The sequence below is a fragment of the Amyelois transitella genome, chromosome 21, assembly GCF_032362555.1.
Source record: "Amyelois transitella isolate CPQ chromosome 21, ilAmyTran1.1, whole genome shotgun sequence".
Lineage (NCBI taxonomy): Eukaryota > Metazoa > Arthropoda > Insecta > Lepidoptera > Pyralidae > Amyelois > Amyelois transitella.
Window position 1 is genome coordinate 6,039,130 of NC_083524.1, and position 18,376 is coordinate 6,057,505.

Here is an 18,376-nt window from a genome sequence, read left to right on the forward strand (position 1 = left end):
TGATCCCGTCGTAACTAATATGTCACTTGAATATTGATATGAAAAATTCAAATTTAGTAACGTCAATGTAAAAAAATATATATTTATGCACCGAATCAAAATGCCCAACTTTTATTAAACTTTTAAACAGATAAATGGATGAATTTTCATTTAATAAATTAGATTAGATTTGATTTTATTAACTCAGTTGTATTAGTATGCTGTGGACTACCCGTTTCCATATTTTACGTCTCTTTTTTTCTTTTTCGCGCAATTAATTTCTAACGTAGCCTTGTTGAAAGGTTATCTTTCAAGGAAAGAGCATCTCAATCGTTCCATAACCAAGCTACGGTTCTATAATCATGTCAAAGAATTATTTCCAATTAAAATTGACAACAAAGGTCCTTTACGGCTACAATCAGACGCAATATTTATTACTATAATAGCGTTTAACTTTTTTTAATGAAAAAATAAGCACTGCCTTTTGCCAAATTTAATTGAAATCAACACAAATGCCAGCCCCCGTAGTATGGTACGCGAGACGCCGTTTTTATCGCGCGAGAAACTATCGCTGTCTCGTTTCAAGTCATAATAAAAAGCGCAACAGCGATAGTTTTTCGGGCTATAAGAACAGCATCGGACGTGCCATGCCACGAGGGCAGGTGTTGTATTTAAGGTAAAGTATTTCGGGTAAGTAAATCTATTGGTGCAGAAATGGGTTCACTGAACCTTAAAGACCATTGTCAGGGTTCGTTCCCCTTTAAGTGTAATTTTACCCGTAAGGAAAGCTATAAAGGATAAAGATGTGCGTCCAGTAATGAGTTCAAATTTGCTTTATATTTCAAATATTTTAGGATGTTTCTTGGCTTTGCCTCGATTTACTAAGATAGACAGATAGAATACCTTTTTTGCACAAAGAATTATAGCAATAGATTTATTCTAATTATAACAATAGATTAAGCATGCAAGTGACTACTATGACGCCATTAAACCCTGCTGGCACCAATATTGGTAAGTTATTATCGCCGGACAGAAAAAGTAAAGAATCGTGAATAACTTAGACTTTTCTGGATAGTCCTAAAGAAAGAAAATCTAATTTTCACATTAGCAAAACTAATTCTTCCGAAATTTCTTCAAGACATCATATTAAAAAATACGACAAATAAAGATTTTCATCGAATTTGATAATAATTCCGAATTCTATAATTATAGCATACAGTTCGAACGCATTTATGGAACACTGGCATTAAATTTTGGAGAACAAGGACAGGATATTAAATAAATATCTTCTCTGATATTGTTTTATCCAAACCTTAGGACGTGTTATTACTTTTCTCTTTTAGATAGGCTAATATAGGTACTTGCTATTCTCCTTGTAGGCGATGGACTAGCATCCTGTCACTATTTATATCTCAATTCCATAATTAAGTTATACAGATGAATGTGAACTTACAGACTTTTCAAGACTATTGTCTTCCTCGCAAGGGATAAAGGCGTGATTATATGTTTATACATATATGTCTTAAGATAAAAAAGTATAGATGGTATATATCTTAGTTTAGGAAAAGGTTTTTGCGTTTTGCCTTGGGACGTTTCGGAGATTACCTCAGATTATAAAAGAACAAACAAACAAATCTTATTACAAAAGAAGTTAATCCCCTCTTCATAGTTAAGCGGCATTATCATATAGCTATTATTATTTTGTTGCTAAAATCGATTTTTTTTTATATTTTATTTTATTATTTTACTATTTTTTACAATGCCTAGTTAAATCTCAAATTATTATTGAAAATTAAATTGTTTGTGTAGACTTTAAATTAAAATTTAACTAATATACTCTTATACATGTGTTATTTCAATGTATAAATTATATTTTTGTCTGTTAAGTTTTCACGGCTAAGCCCTAAAGCCCCCCAAATTTTAGTCACATTTTCCCTTGAATTTAGTTATATTCAAATTACCTTCTGGTAATTCTCAAGGAAGCAAAATCCGGGCAAAAGGTAGCAGTTAATAAGTTAATTTCTGCAAAGTTGTATTCCAATCTACTCAGCAGTTTACGTGTGAATAAGTACAAACACACATACAACAAGATACTGAGTTGAATATGATTCAAACAAAAGCAATTAAACGTTTATTGAACTTAAAAACAGACAGTTTATTCAATTTAAAGAAGACATCATAAAGAAGAAATGATCATATGGATGCCGTACAAAGTGACTAAGGGAGCCGACACATTTATGTAGTAGGTACATCCTTTAGCACCTTTTAGCTTTTCTAATTGGTGCCGTGTGGTTCCCAGCACCAATTAAAAAATAATAGGACCACTTCATTTCGTTTCCATGGATTTCGTTAAAGGCGATTAAGGAATAGACTTATTAACTTGGGATTCTTCTTGTAGGCAGTCACTATTTGAATCTCAATTCTATCATTAAGCCAAATAGCTGAACGTGGCCTATCAGTATTTTCAAGACTGTTGGCTCTGTCTACCCTGCAAGGGATATAGACGTGATGTACCTATGTATGTATCTTTTAGCATAATCCAATATGGATTCGGTTCCCGGGCAAAGGTTGCGAAGATCAGACGAGAGTTGATTCATGTAAAAACCTGACTTACCCAATCCAGAATCATGGTTAAAATATGAGGATGTGACCTGGATTGAAGCCAGGAGGTAGAAGACCTCTGTTCAATGTTCTCCGATCAAAAGAATTGAAGATATGAAAAAAATGAAAAAAATGAAAAAATATTTATTGAGTAACTTACAAGCGTGTAACAAATTAGTGGCTGCAGCCTGCATCTAAATGCATAATGCACTTTTGTTTGGAGATTCCGCTCTTCTAAAGTAGACCTATAATTACATATGTAACTTAAATAATTACAAGGCATCAATAAACAATAGTAGACAATAGTATTAAGCTAAGAAAAAACATATGGAAAGCAGAAAGTAGTGATGCAGTATGTATGACGTCACACGCGACCGTAATGACGCATATCGTTATACCCTGTGGTTAATTTGGTCATTTTATTAGCAACCGATGTGGTTGTCTATCTCACGAGAGAAAGTTGTTCTTGTGTTTTTATTGCTTTTTACTTTTGATTCTATAGTTTCCTATGGTTCAGAGTACTGTTGCCTTTTTCAGCAACCGCTTAGTAGTTAAGGAAATAGTTAAATTTCATGCGTTCAAAAAATCCGTTCTAACTCATGCCCTTACTTAGTACCTACCGTAAGTTCTGATTTTATTCTAATTTTCTAAATATTATTTATTATTATATAATTATTGATTTTATTTATCCTTTATATAGTCATGTCTATATGTATGTGTTTGAGTGTGTATCTCAGTGTTTAGAGGTGTGCTCATGAGAGTACTTAAAAAAATATACTTACAGTCCAAAAGTCCTTCTCCTAAGACCCGGGTGTGGGAAGCGCTGTTAAAATTTCATGTAGATACGCGATCTTTCTACAAAACCTTTGAGCTATTTCCGTTTATTTCTATTGAATTGTACCACAAAATGTCACCCCATGTCGTCTGCGCACTTCAATATGTACATTCCGCGAAATCGCTCAAACTGAACCGGTTTTATCCAGCATATTCCGGATAAGTGTTTACATATCTCGATCACGGACATTTCGGTAATGGGGGCGGGAATGTGACTATAATGTCAATTAGGGTTTGACAATCATGACATTTTTACATGCTATTGATTTGCAAATTTGCGAAATTATTTCGTTCCCTTGGTTTTAGTCCCGTTTGCGTCTTCACGTCTTTGGACAGGAGTCGGGGTTCCCCTATCATTACGATCTTGGATTATTATTGTTTGTAGGTAATACGATTTTCTGGGTTGGGTATCCAAAAAAATAGTTTTACTGAATCCCGGTAGGTTTTTATGTGACTTACGTAACCTTTGAAGGAGAATCTAAATTCAGTTGCTTGAATTTGCAATATTCCATACGTTGTTTTGGGCTGCGTTCTGAATGAGAATTACCCGAAATTTCGCGGGAATCGAAATTTCTTGAGACATTTTTGATTTGGGAGGGTGGAGCCGCGGACATACTCCTGTTTTTATCAAGTTTAGGTTAGCTTAAGTGTATTATGACGCACAGAAAATGCATACATTCATACATAAAAAATAGTCACGTCTTTATTCCTTGCGGTGTAGCCAAAGAATAAAGTCTCGAAAAGACGTTCAGAACGAAGTACGAAAATTTCACAGTACGTGAAAAGGGAATTTCCTTCCTCTAATTTCGAGTCAGGCTTTAGTATAAGTAATTACGGGAAAGAAATTCACGCAATGATTATCTTGGCAGGAGTAATGGAGTGGTTTGCCCGCGTTTGCCTTTTCCTGGCATAATTTGGATGGTATAATACAATACATTGCAATCACTTAATGTCGAATTGTGATTCCGCACAAATATCTCATTATTTTTTCTCGAATTTCTCAAGCGTGTCATTTTAGTTACCTTCTTTAAAATATTTATTTAAACTATAATGGGTTCCAATCGCATGGAAATGTGGCGATCTATCTGGCGTACCATCGATGCGTTACAAATACATAATTAAAGTTGGCGGACGTGGCGTCTTTTTAGATCTCAGTTCCGCTTTCGACTCAGTGGATCACAATATTCTATTAATGAAATTAAATTTTTATGGTATTCAAGGTAAAACCTTGAATTTATTAAAGTCATACCTAAGTAATAGACAACAATTTGTTGAGATAAGAGATGCAAATGGAGAATTTCTGAATTCCACAAAAACATCTAAATTGATTAGAGTCAGTAGAGGAGTTCCGCAAGGTTCTATTTTAGGACCTATTTTGTTTATAATCTTTATCAATGACCTAATAAATTATATGACATTATCGCAACCTGACATTAAATTAGTTATATTTGCTGACGACACAAATGCTATTGTATGGGATGAAAATATTGACGCTCTGAACAGAAAGATGAATACAATCATGACATTATTTTATAATTGGTTTACAGCAAACAATCTTAAACTTAATACTTCTAAGACCAAAGTTATGCTATTTAAAACGACCGCCAATCATAGAGATAAGCTTGACGTAAAATTAAACAATGAGGATCTAAGTTCGGTGGCAGTTGTGAAATTTCTCGGTATACATATCAACGAATTTTTGAATTGGAAAGAGGAATTAAATGCCGTTGAACATAGTATCAGTAGTGCTTGCTGCGCGCTTAGAACTTTGCGAGACGAATTAACTACAGACCAATTGAAATCGCTGTACTATGCCATGGTTGAATCAAGATTGCGCTATAGTATCAAATACTGGGGTAGAAGCTATAACTACAATATAATGAAAGCTTTTGTAGCGCAAAAAAGGGCAATACGTACCATGGTAAGAATACCACCATGGGAGTCATGTAAAGAACATTTTAAAAAGCTCCAAATACTAACTGTTCCTTCTCTGTACATATTTGTAATTTTAAGCGATTTTATTAAAAATAGAGCTGCATATGAAACAGAAGAGGAAATGTTATTGAGAGAAAGCACTAGACGGAAAGATTTACCACGAATAATTACTCCAACGCTACAAATTGTGACACATTGTCCGCGAAATCAGACAGTACTTTTATATAATAAATTGCCGAAAGAATTAAAAGTGGAGCGAAATCGTTCCAAATTTAAAAATAACTTAAGATCATTACTGCTGAAGAGGTGTTGTTATAGTGTAGATGATTTTTAAATTTATTTATTTTTTTGACATTTGAATTCTACATTGTTTTTGACATTTGATATTAGAATGTTATTATATTATATTTGGGCTTGGTAATTAATTGTATAGATTTTTAATTTTTGTATGTAATGAATTTTTTCTTTCGAATGCAATGTATGTTGTTTCTGAAATAAATTGAATTGAATTGAATACATACATAAAATCACGCCTCTTTCACGGAGGGGTAGGCAGAGACTACATCCTTCCACTTGCCATGATCTCTGCATACTTCCTTCGCTTCATCCACATTCACAACTCTCTTCATGCAAGCGCGGCGGTTTCGGATACTCTTGACCTGACCCTTTGCCAGGACATCCTTAATTTGATCAAGATTACAAATTCGTGTCTAAAACCTGTCGGTAGACGACTGTATTTTTCTATCATCGACGTGACCATCATTGATATTGTTATCTTAGTAGCAAAAGGTTTACATTCTTGCAAGCACGTCAATGTTTTTTGATTATATTGATGTAATATCTTAGCTAGCAACCTGTCACTATCTCTCTAATCTCGAATCTCTCTATCTTAAAGCCAAATAGCTGAACGTGGCCTATCAGTCCGCTCAGGACTGATGGCTCTGTCTACCTCGCAAGGGATATAGACGTGATTATATGTATGTATGTATGTATATCTTAGCCACCCATCACGGGGCAACTCAGTGGGACTAGTGGGGTAGATGGGCATTATTCACCAGCATCAGGACTTCCTAACAGGGACTGTATGATTGGACTATATGCAATTTTAGAGTGTCATATTTTGCTAACGATTGTTGTCTTCCTATTACTATAGCGGTCGATTCGAAGGGCCTCAATGCTTTGCTCTGTGTGTCTATATAAAGGTCGGTACACGCGGAGGGGCACATGAGAAGGCACGTGATTTAGGGTTCAAATCGGATGTCTATAGGCTTGAAATAAATCAATCAATAACAATCATATCCCAAAATAAGACAGGAGATTATTGAATAATGTTGGTTTAAAACAATTTCATCGTATCATTTGATTTTGTGGCGAAGAAAAGGCATAGTTATATAGAAATAATTAAAAAAAGAAAATTGAAAAAAAAAGTCTTTTTTATTTATATTATCCAACTGACTTCTTATTTTGTTATTCACTATACATCGAGTGCAACGTTTTGTAGTAGCTGATATCAACATTAATGCATTTTTTTTAATGTTTTATTTCATTATAGCTGGTATGAGATTATACGAGTAATCATGTTATGTATCGATGCAACCCCAATAATAACGCGGTATCAAAGTTGATCTCAACTGAATAACACACACAAACCCATTAGACTGAAACAGATGCAAATTACTTTCTAGAAAGTTCCACGTTTACATTACGACTACCGCGCGTGGATTTACTGCGCTGATGAATTTTAACATACATATAATCACGTCTATATCCGTTGCGGGGTAGACAGAGCCAACAGTCTTGTAAAGACTGATAGGCCACGTTCAGCTATTTGGCTTTAAGATAGAATTGAAATTCAAATAGTGATAGGTTGCTAGCCCATCGCCTAAAAAAGAATCTCAAGTATGTAAGCCTATCCCTTAGTCGCCTTTTACGACATCCATGGGAAAGAGATGGAGTGGTCCCATTCTTTTTTGTATTGGTGCCGGTAACCACACGGCACTAAACATTATCTGTAGATTATCTCCGTCGAGCGTCGGTGGTTGAATCGGTAAGGTTGAAATGCGTGATGCGCAGAAAGGCACAGGTTCAAATCCCACCTTGGCCATGTACCAATGACTATTTTCAAAGTTATGTTTGAATACTAACCGATGCGTTTACGGTGAGGGAAACCATACAATACGGGTTAGGTTTATCTGCAAAGGTTGCGGAAGTCAGATGGAAGTCGCTTTGTATAAAAACCTGACTCACCCAATCTAGGATTCGTGGTCAAAGGCCATATAATTATACCTCGGGTTCCTCTCCAGAGAGGTGAGGTTGCAAGCAGGACAAAGCCAGGAGGAAGAAGATTATTTGTAGATTACTTACGAAATACAATCACGGGATTAAAATCCCAATTATTCTTGCAAAAATTTGATGGAGAAGCAACCGGCCTATATTTCTGAATATTAATTCCAACATGAAGTTATTGAGCTACGCATGGTTTTCTAATGTTGTTACTTATCTTGTTAAGACGAAGAGATAGCCATTTCAAATTTCCCATGGGAATGGCAAAATATAGATACAAATTTAAAGCAAACAGAGCTGCTGGTTAAAAGCTCCTAAAATTTCCACTGTGATTTATGTATGTTATATACAACACTCGAAATAATGATTGTCGCCTTGTAATAACAAAATTACAAGCAAAATTATAAGGATGTTTAATATTCATAACCTATCATCGTTCGCTTCTGGAAGTTATCGAGTATTGGAAAACTAATGGAATGAAGCTTCGGCCCTTTGTATTGGAGAAAATATTTGTTATAAAATAATGGCCTCTTTATTATCAGAATAAATAGTATATAGAGAGGTCTCTATTGGGCAAAAAAACAAGGGAAGCGTTTGATTGAGTTGATGTAGTTTCCGTTTTTGTTAAAGTCTATTCCTTATATTGAATTGTTGTTAAAGGCTTCGGTCAAGTAGAAATGTGATAGGTTAATTGGTACTCAATAAATATTTTGATCAGTTGTGCATATCAGTTGGTGCTCGAGGTAAAATGGTGAAAAGTAACTTATGTCTTACCCGTACGCCACACTATATGTAAACAACATTCAAATTTATTTTATATATGAGTGAAACAGTTTTGAGTAATATCTATCCATACTGGATAGATATTACTCAAAACTGTTTCATGTTTCCAATATGGGTTAGGTTTCCCTGCACAGGTGCTGGAGGGTAGATTGAAGTCTCTTCGCGTGTAAAGCCAATCCTACGGGGCTAGAATGGAACGCGCGACGCTCTTTTTATCGCGCTATTAAATTTACAATCTTAAAAATTTAAACTACGACAGTACTTCATCCATATAAAAGTTTCTTAAATATTCCAACTAATATAATATATGCGAAAGTAAGTGTATTTACACACACACATGGTCACGTCTATATCCCTTGTGGGCTAGACAGAGCCAACAGTCTTAAAAAGACTGAATGGCCACGTTCAGCTACTAGGCTTAATGATAGAATTGACATTCAAATAGTGATAGGTTGCTAGCCCATCGCCTAAAAGAGGAATCCCAAGTTTATAAGCCTATCCCTTAGTCGCCTTTTGCGACATCCATGGGAAAGAGATTGAGTGGTCCTATTCTTTTTTGTAATGGTGCCGGGAACCACACGGTTTAGTTTACGGTTACGGTAAGTGTATTTATTTGTTTGTTTTCGCATCCCGCGTCATCTACCGAATCAATGTTCTTGAAATTTTGCGTATATACTTAAGGCTAACATATAAGTATATATACTTATATACTTAGGCTTATAAACTTAAAATTCTTCCTTTAGGCAATGGTCTAGCAACCTGTCAGTATTTGAATCTCAGTTCTATCTTAAAGCCAAACAGCTACTCCACCAGGGATATATGATTATATCTAGGTATGTATATACGTAAGAGTCTGGAGAACGACGTAGGGCACTTTTAATAACGGTAAAAACTATTGTTCTCGTGGGATTTGCGAAAAATCTGTTTTCTTTTGTAGGTGTTGCTAAACTCTTAACCAAATGTAATGTTATGTGTTAAACAACAGTAATTTATCCTCAGAAAAGTTTTTCAATCGACTTTAACTATATCTAAAATATATCCATATGCAGGACACGAGTTTACAAGTAACCTCAATACCAAAATCCGATTAAGACTTATTATTAACCAAAATATAGACGAGGTACGTCTAGCTTCACTTTACATCTTGACACGAATACATTAATATGCATACGGTGTTCCCTAAAGGTCTGTCAGTAGAGGTCTCTGGGGTGAAGTCGGGGTGCAAGGCAGGCTTTGAGAGTAAATTGACATCTTATACCTAGGTTATTGCAAAGTACAACACTATCCTGCCATGGATGTCGTAAATGGTGACTAAGGGAAAGGCTAATAAATTTGGAATTCTTTTTGTAGGCGATGGGCTAGCAACCTGCAACTATTTTAATCTCAATTCCATCATTCAGCTATACAGCTTTACGTCACTTGTCAGTTTTTTCAAGACTGATGGCCCTGTCTAGGTTGACAAGTAATATAGACGTTACTATATATAGGTGTGTATGTATGTATTTAGAACACTAGCTACTGCCAGCTGCTCCCAGGAAGTGAATATGTAACCGGTATTGACGTCAGAAAGAAGAAGAAAGTCAATAGCAAGCCCATCACAAAGAATCCCAATCTCTTCTATAATGTGTAAGGAGAGAAGTAACGGGTACGCCATATTTTTTTTATCGCTATCAAATTACTTCTGTCCCGTTTCACGTCATAATAACAAGCGAAACAGCGATAGTTTATCGCGCGATCAAATCTTTGTCGCGCGTGTCACGCTAGCCCACACTAGCCTAGATCAGTATTGGAAAACATGTACATATATGCAAAATAAAATAAAATGGCTCGCTACACGAGGGTAGTAGAACAATGTAGGAATGAGTTTTGTAACAAACTTCCCATTGTAATGAAGAGTAGGTTAGTTAGGGTGAACGCACATGAGATAAAAATAATAAAAACAATTTAAACCCTAAATATCGTTACCCATCGTTATTTTTAATGTACTATTTGTTATGTACAATAAAGTATTTACAAACAGACAAACAAATATCTCTGTCTCAGAAATGTACATTTAAAGGGTCTTGAGATTAGCTGAGCATTAATGCAAAAAGTTAAATCACTTCCACTATGATATTCTACCATTTTAACAGCCTCATTTTGAGTGTCATCAGGTCATCGGATGATGGTGCAAGGGCACAGAGGGCCTCAAGCCTCAAGCACAGAGAGATCAACTGGTGGTCCATTATTTAAGGAGAGGTACACCTTTCTTCATCATCAACTCCAATCCTCGGCATCACTCCTCAAGGTGGAGAGGTACCACTCACTCGCTAACACACACCTAGATAAATTTTGTGAGTCAGGTATCCCCTCCTAGTAGCGAGTGGGGGGCTAGATGTAACAGGGCAAGTAGTAACATGCATTTTTTACCTACATAATAGAAGAATATACGCTTGATTTCCAACCTTACCTACTGTTTAATACCCATTCTATCATAAAAGTGCGATCAGTATCCCACCTGACGGCGTAGGAAGCTCCGATGAAGCCAGGTAACGGACTTTTTTTTATTTGTACAAAATTGATTATTGAAGGCATAAAATTATTAAGCAGTTGTTGATTTATACAGATACATTTATCATTTGTTTAGTGTGATCATAGTAATTGTAATTATATTTCAAGAAACCTTGCCGTGGGGTATGTTGTAACACTTTTATGGGGTAAGTTGTAACAAGTTATTATTATCATGTTTTGAATACTTTTTTGTTGAACTTCATTGGTTCTATCTATTACAGAATGAGAAACTAATGCTGTCCTTACATCGACCTACTTGGGTTCGCAGTCTGTTGACCATCTACGAAGTTAACCAAGCAGATTATGACCAGCTCACATAGTTCTATGTGCTTTGCGTCGCTGTTTCGCTTTTAATTAAGACGTGGGACCGGACAGCGTTAATTTTTCGAGCGATAAAAATGGCGTCGCTCTTGTCATGCGGCGGGGGCAGGGGGCAGTTCTTATCGCAGCGTTATAAAATATTCTATTGATAAACGAGCTTTAATATTAAGTCTAAATTTATACTTACACACATACATACAATAGTCACGTGTCTATCCCTTGCGGGGTAGACAGAGCCAATAGTCTCAAAGACTGTAAGGCAACGTTCAGCAGTATGGTTTCAGGATTGAATTAAGATTAAAATACTGACAATTGCTAGCATTTCGCCTAAAAGAGGAATCCCAAGTTTATATGCCTATTCATTAGTCGCATTTACGAAATCTATGGGAAAGATATAGAGTTGTTCTCTTCTAAAGTACCTAAAACCACACGGCACCGGAAATTTATACTTACTACAAATATACATAGTGTGTGCTCACCCTAATAACTGTTGCGTTTTTCTTTGTAAGTAACACACAACTGCGCTGCTGCGGCCGGCGGTTGCGCCGTTTCATTAGGCAACTTTCTTGCGTAATGAGGCTATAATTTTACATATAAGAGGTAAGAAAACAGCATATAACATACCAGACCATAAATCGTTTCGTGGATGTTTATGGTTCATAGAACAAGAACCTCCTTTTTCTAGCACTATTTTAACTTACTTCATTAAAAATCGGGACTTAATTGACTTCTTATGAATACAAAGTCTACATTGGGGTAAACATACATACATAAAGTCATGTCCATATATATCCCTTGCAGGTTAGACAGAGGCAACAGTTTTGAAAACATTGAAAGGCCACGTTCAGCTGTATGGCTTTATAATAGAATTGAGATTCAAACTGACAGGTTGCTAGCCCATCGCCTAAAAAAAGAATCCCAAGTTTATTAGCCTACCCCTTTGTCACCTTTTAGGACATCCGCAGGAAAGAGACGGAGTGGTCCTTTCCTTTTTTGTATTAGTGCTGGGAACCACACGGCACAATTTATTAATAATTGTTGTCCATTCTAATAGAACCCGAAAATTTTTTGTCTCCATTTTTTTATACATAAAATTAAAAAATAAAATACCTAAAAAATTTTATGGCTTACCTTATACGAGTAGTAGTAGTACGCCTATAATACCACCAAAGCATTTTTGACCTTGATTGTATATATTGATCTTTTTAAACCCTCTGTTTCAGTCAAGACGAAGGTCAGTCCAAGTTTCATGAAAGCGATGTCTTTGAAGCGGCCTTCACCTGGCCTGAGGCCAGAATTTGAGGGTTAATATCGGCCTCTGTATCTTTAAAGGTCAAAACGCAATGTATATTGGAGTAATTGTGGTTCATTGAAAATAGACAATTAAATGTTAATTTTTGATATAAAAAAGATCGTCGTGGGCGCAAGATTAGTCCTTTTGTATCTTTTGATCTTTGATCATTGCCAAGGATTTATTCGCGTGGGAATTTTGGGGAAATTGACCTCGTTGTAACAGTCTACCTACAGACCAAAGAAGCGACTTATAATATTGTATAAAACACAGGTAGCAACGTGCACGTATCTTTAAACTGGCGAAGTTACAGTCGCGTTTCAGAAACCGTAATCTCGAATAACTGGTATTCATAATGTTAAGCTTCTTCAGCTTAATATTTATTGGCTTAAAAAAAGAACTTAGGGTAAAAGCAATATGCTGGTGGTAGAAGGGACTATTTGAATTTATTCAGACTACACTCATCCTGGAAGGAAGCCTGGTAAGCTAAAGTCTGGTAATAAGTAGTTAAACTCAACTGAAGACTGTGGTGTGGGTAGACAGAGCCAACAGTTTTGAAAAGACTGATAGGCCTCGTTCAGCTTTTCGGCTTTAAGATAGAATTGACAGGATCTGACAGGTTAAAATCCAGCTTTATTTCCTTCGCGTCTTGTGACTTCCGGCAATGTTTACCCTGTAATGGTCAAAAACGTGATATGCGTGAGTGTATGTGATAACAGAGGTTAAAATTCCACATATACATATTTAATCATATAACATCCCACGTTTTCGCGCAGTAGGTTAAAATACATTTTATTTATTAGACTGGGTGCTTACAGAAGTGATGTAAACAGGCTTATTGTCGACAGCCAAAGGAAACTGGTAAATAGATTTCAACAGATTATTGAGAATGAGATAAAATTTACGAGGGATGTATATTACTTTTATCGATAAAATTACGCATTTATCACATAGGAATAAAGATAAAAATCCCTTGTGGATAATACAGAGCTAAAAGTTACAAGACTTCTGAAGAATTATACCCCCCATTTTTAGTTGGATGATGGTTTAGAATTTAGATTATAGTGACAGAATGCCCATCGCTTTCGATTAGAGTTGTGGAAAAAATAATCGTGTTAACTTTTGTTGAAAACCAGAAAGCGTAATTAAAAGACAGATTTGATAATGTTCTTGTACTATTCAATACATAGATGTCTGATGAAAGATTAAAGCATGCAACTCTTCACGCTGCTTCCGAAGAACTGCCATTTGCCACTTTTGACGGCCTCTGTGGCGCAGCGGTAGTACGCTTGTCTGTGTCACCGGAGGTCCCGGGTTCGAATCCCGGCCAGGGCATGATGAGAAAAGAACTTTTTCTGATTGGCCTGGGTCTTGGATGTTTATCTATATAAGTATTTATTATAAAAATATATATAGTATCGTTGAGTTAGTATCTCGTGACACAAGTCTCGAACTTACTTCGAGGCTAACTCAATCTGTGTAAAAAAAAAAAAAAAATCCAAAAGTTCGCGGCCTTTTTAAAAAAAACTGTCACTATTTGAATCTCAATTCTATCTTTAAGCCATACAGCTGAAATTGGCTTCTCAGGTTTTGTGAGACTGTTGGCTCTGTTTACCGCGTTTGTGATAAAGACGTGAATGTTTGTATGTATGTAAACTCTAAAGCAATTTTTTACATTACAGACATTTTAATATACTATCTTTTTCGTACATAAGATTAAGTTATCATTCCACCTGGCTGTCACACACAGATCAAGCTTTTTTTGGACTTGGCTTTGGACGGAGTCGGCAATCTTGAAAAGACTGAAAGGTCAAAGCTACGTACGTGTACGTTCAGCTGTATGGTTTGGATATGATTTTGATAAGATTCCCTGTCTAAATTTAATAGACAAAATGTTGGTTGTCGATAAAATTGCATAAGATTCCTCTACGCACGGTGAAGGTTGTTGCCGTATTAAATTCTAAAAATACCGCGTTGAGTACCGGCCTTCAGTCACTAAGCCTTTGGCGGACGATTCTCAAACAATTTATCTGTTTTATGTAACAAATCTGACAAGCAAGCAATATTAAATGGGTTTCAATGTTTATAAATAAATATATATAGTCATATGCATATCCCTTGCGGGGTAGACAGAGCTTCAGGATGGTATTGAGATTCAAATAGTGAAAGGTTTCTAACCCATCGTTTAAAAGAAGAATTCCAAGTTTATATCCCTTAGTCGACTTTTACAACATCCACGGGAAGTATATGGAGTGGTCCTATTCTAAAATGCCAGAAACCACAGGGCAAAATAAACATATACGGGACTTTATATAAACACAGATTAAGTCCCAAAATAAGTTTGAGACATTTTATGGGATTAGTACTAACCAGATGATACCAGCTGTTTTTTTATAACAGATTTGAGTGCTTCTGACTTCAATCTGCCTAGTGGTAATCAAGATGAGGCCTAAAGCGGTACACGCAAGCTCAAATAATGCCAATACACCTTCCCTTGAAAATCCCCAATTTATTTGTTTCGGGGAAGAGAGACGCAAGGATGTTTTATCTTTCCTTGCAGATTGTTAAAGTCAACTACCTACTTCTCATTATTTTCATATGGTTGCTTTAAAAAATAAAAAAGAGAGTGATCTAACTATATGTCTTTGCAAGTTTACTTCAGTCGCTAGCTTTATTTCAAGCGACTGAAGTAAACTCGAATTGAGTTATTTTCTCCCCCACCACGTGAACTTGAAACTGGATCACAATTTTAATTCTCACACAAGGATAGGAATTCTGCAAGTTATTTCTGTATTTCTTTAAGAATATCTCTTTTCAATGTCATAAATGGAAATAAGTAGTGTAGCTGCCGACATATAAGAATACACTTCGAATTTTCTAATTAGGTAAACTATATAGTTGAACGTGTCTCTGTCTATGCCGCAAGGGATATAGATGTGATTATATTCATATATACATACATACATAAAATCACACCTCTTTCCCGGAGGGGTAGGCAGAGACTACCTCTTTTCACTTGCCACGATCTCTGCATACTTCGTTCGCTTCATCCACATTCATCACTCTCTTCATGCAAGCTCGGCGGTTTCGGGTACTTTTGACCTGACCCTTTACCAGGACGTCCTTATTTTAATCAAGATACATTCGTCTAGGTCTTTCCATTCCGACCATATATAAGTATGTATATAGAATTTATTATGTCAAATGATGACTAAGGGGAGCACTTCTTGTGTACGTCGAATGGTTACTAAGGGAAACTTACTTCCACTTAGTTCAACAACCATTATCCAAGCTGGGTAAGGTACCTCTAAATAAGGTCTAGGAGGTTGGAAATGGCTTTGAACCGGGACCAACAATTAATTATTTTCTGATGTCAATATTGTCTCAATATTAGGAGTTATAGGCGGGTCCTTGGGTCCTAATTAATTATTTCCTGATGATCTCCATATTAGGAATAGTACCCTGTTTCCCATAGGGAGGAACGCCATCGAGATAAACTTCTAACGTAAAATTTAAGTAAGTATATGTGGATTTCTTAGCAAAAAATGGTGTATTAAAAATATAAGTCCAGAATGCTACATGTACTTTGCGTTGATATACATATATAATACCGAGAGCTTCTTACCCCAAAGATGCTTAGTTTAATCTCCTTTTTCCGGATTAACTGTAAAATGTCACCTTCAAAATAACTCAAAGCCGTAAATTTATTTACAAGATAACAGCGGTAAAGTAATGGACGATTAAATTATAAATTTTAATCTTTTAATTCTGACTTAGGATCGAATCTCATGATTTTACGGAACACATCCCTAATATTCCATGGTTAAAATAAATTGTTATCTCTTCACAAATAAACCACTCAACCGATTTTCGTTACATTTTTGCATACTTGTAGTATGAAACCACATAGGATTAGACATAAGTTTTCCACAGTAAAAATCTGGTTCTCACTCTGCTTTTAGAGAGGGAAGATATCGTGACGAATCCTGCACATTCGGACAACTGGATGTGAACCATGATCAAAACTGGGTAAGGTTTAGCGAGGTTGCGAAGGTCAAATGGTTGTTGCTTCGTGTTAAAACTACGTAAAAACATCGTAGACATTAGAATAATATAAGTTAAAATTCAAAGAGATTAAAAGCGGACGATGTCACGGGCATAAGTTGTGTAAAAACAATAATAATTTGCAATTAAGGGAATTCGATTCAAAAGTAATGGAGTGTTTTGTCATGCAAACAAACTTGTTAACATAATTACAAACAAAAACTTTTTCAAAGGAAATTGAACTTTTGTCCTACATTTAAATCGCTCCTAATCGAGTTTTGAATGTCCTCAATGTGTTTTCTTCCTTCGAGAATCTCTTTTAAAGTTGTTAACTTATTCAGAGATTTGTTTTTTGTTAACATATATATTTTGGTGTATATATGTAACATTATATAGGATGTACGTACGTACTTCTGCCCTTTTCAAGTAACTCTCATCTTAATTATTCTATGGTTGACTGGAAGTGATCCCTAAATGGGATAAGCCTGTGGATGTGCTAACAGGATCCAGTATCCGTTAAGTTCCCCTGCAAAGGTTGCGGAGGTCAGCTGATATGGGAGTTGCTTTGTGTAAAATCTATGATTTACGCAATGTAACTTCAATAGGCAGACTAAAATAATTTGGACCAGAGTGCGCAATATCGGTACATTACATTTTAATACAAAAGATAACTGGTTACATACATGTGAGTATTGATAAAACATGTGTTTTTTTAATTCGTTTCATTTGAATACAAAAAATATTTTTAATATCGTAAGTAAATATTATTAATAAATATTTATCAGACTGTTCCCCGAGCAGCGTTCCAGTATAATTATTTTCGTAGCCAAGTTGATTTCCTTCGAGTATTCGAGTCGATATAGCGTTATACAGACCCTGTGTGCCATTGAGAGAACATTGTTTGTTACCTATGACGGAGTTCAATTCATTTCACTCATTGCAAAGGTCACGGTTTTGAACTTGAACTTGAAGAAATCAAGTCCAAAGCAACTGAAAATTGAAACTAGATTCTGCTACCACCTCGGAGACAGATAAATGACCTGGATAAAATAGTCGTGGTAGAAAAACTACACAGCAAGAGTCCTAGGTTAGATTTCTCTTCAAGGATATGATCAGACAGGAGTCGCTTTGTATAAAAACCTGACATATCCAATTCAGGATGGTCACAGGGGGATCTTGGGCTCGTTTCCAGAGCGGCGTGGACGCAACCAGGACTAACGCCAGGAGGAAGATGACTTCTAAGGATAAGCAAGTGACAATGTCATACAGTTTGTGCGTTACACTTAAAGCCTCATTTTTTTTTACAAGTTTATTTATCGTGATAATTAAAGCATTCATCCGACTAAAGGTGTGTGCACAATTTGGTCCAAAATTCATTGCAAGATCGACTAAGATATACTCTTTCGATTACAAGCTTTATAATTAAGCTACAAAAAAGAGCACGAGCAAAATAAAAGTCTGCTGGAACAGTCCCCTTTGCTCTGTGTGTAGGACTATCGACTGTCTCATTATGCCGTCAAAGAGTTCATTAAAAGCGTTTCTTGTTAGCAGAAAAGTTGATAGAGTTGGGTGTCACCTTTAATTGGGGCGTGGGGTGCGATGACGCTATTGATTTTATTTTATTTTTACTCAAGTGGATAAACAGTGGATGGTATTCATCTCTTTCTTATTTCTATAATAGATAAAAACAAAGTTTTCTTGCTTAACAACATCTAAAAATTTATATACTTACACACACACATGATATCAACACTC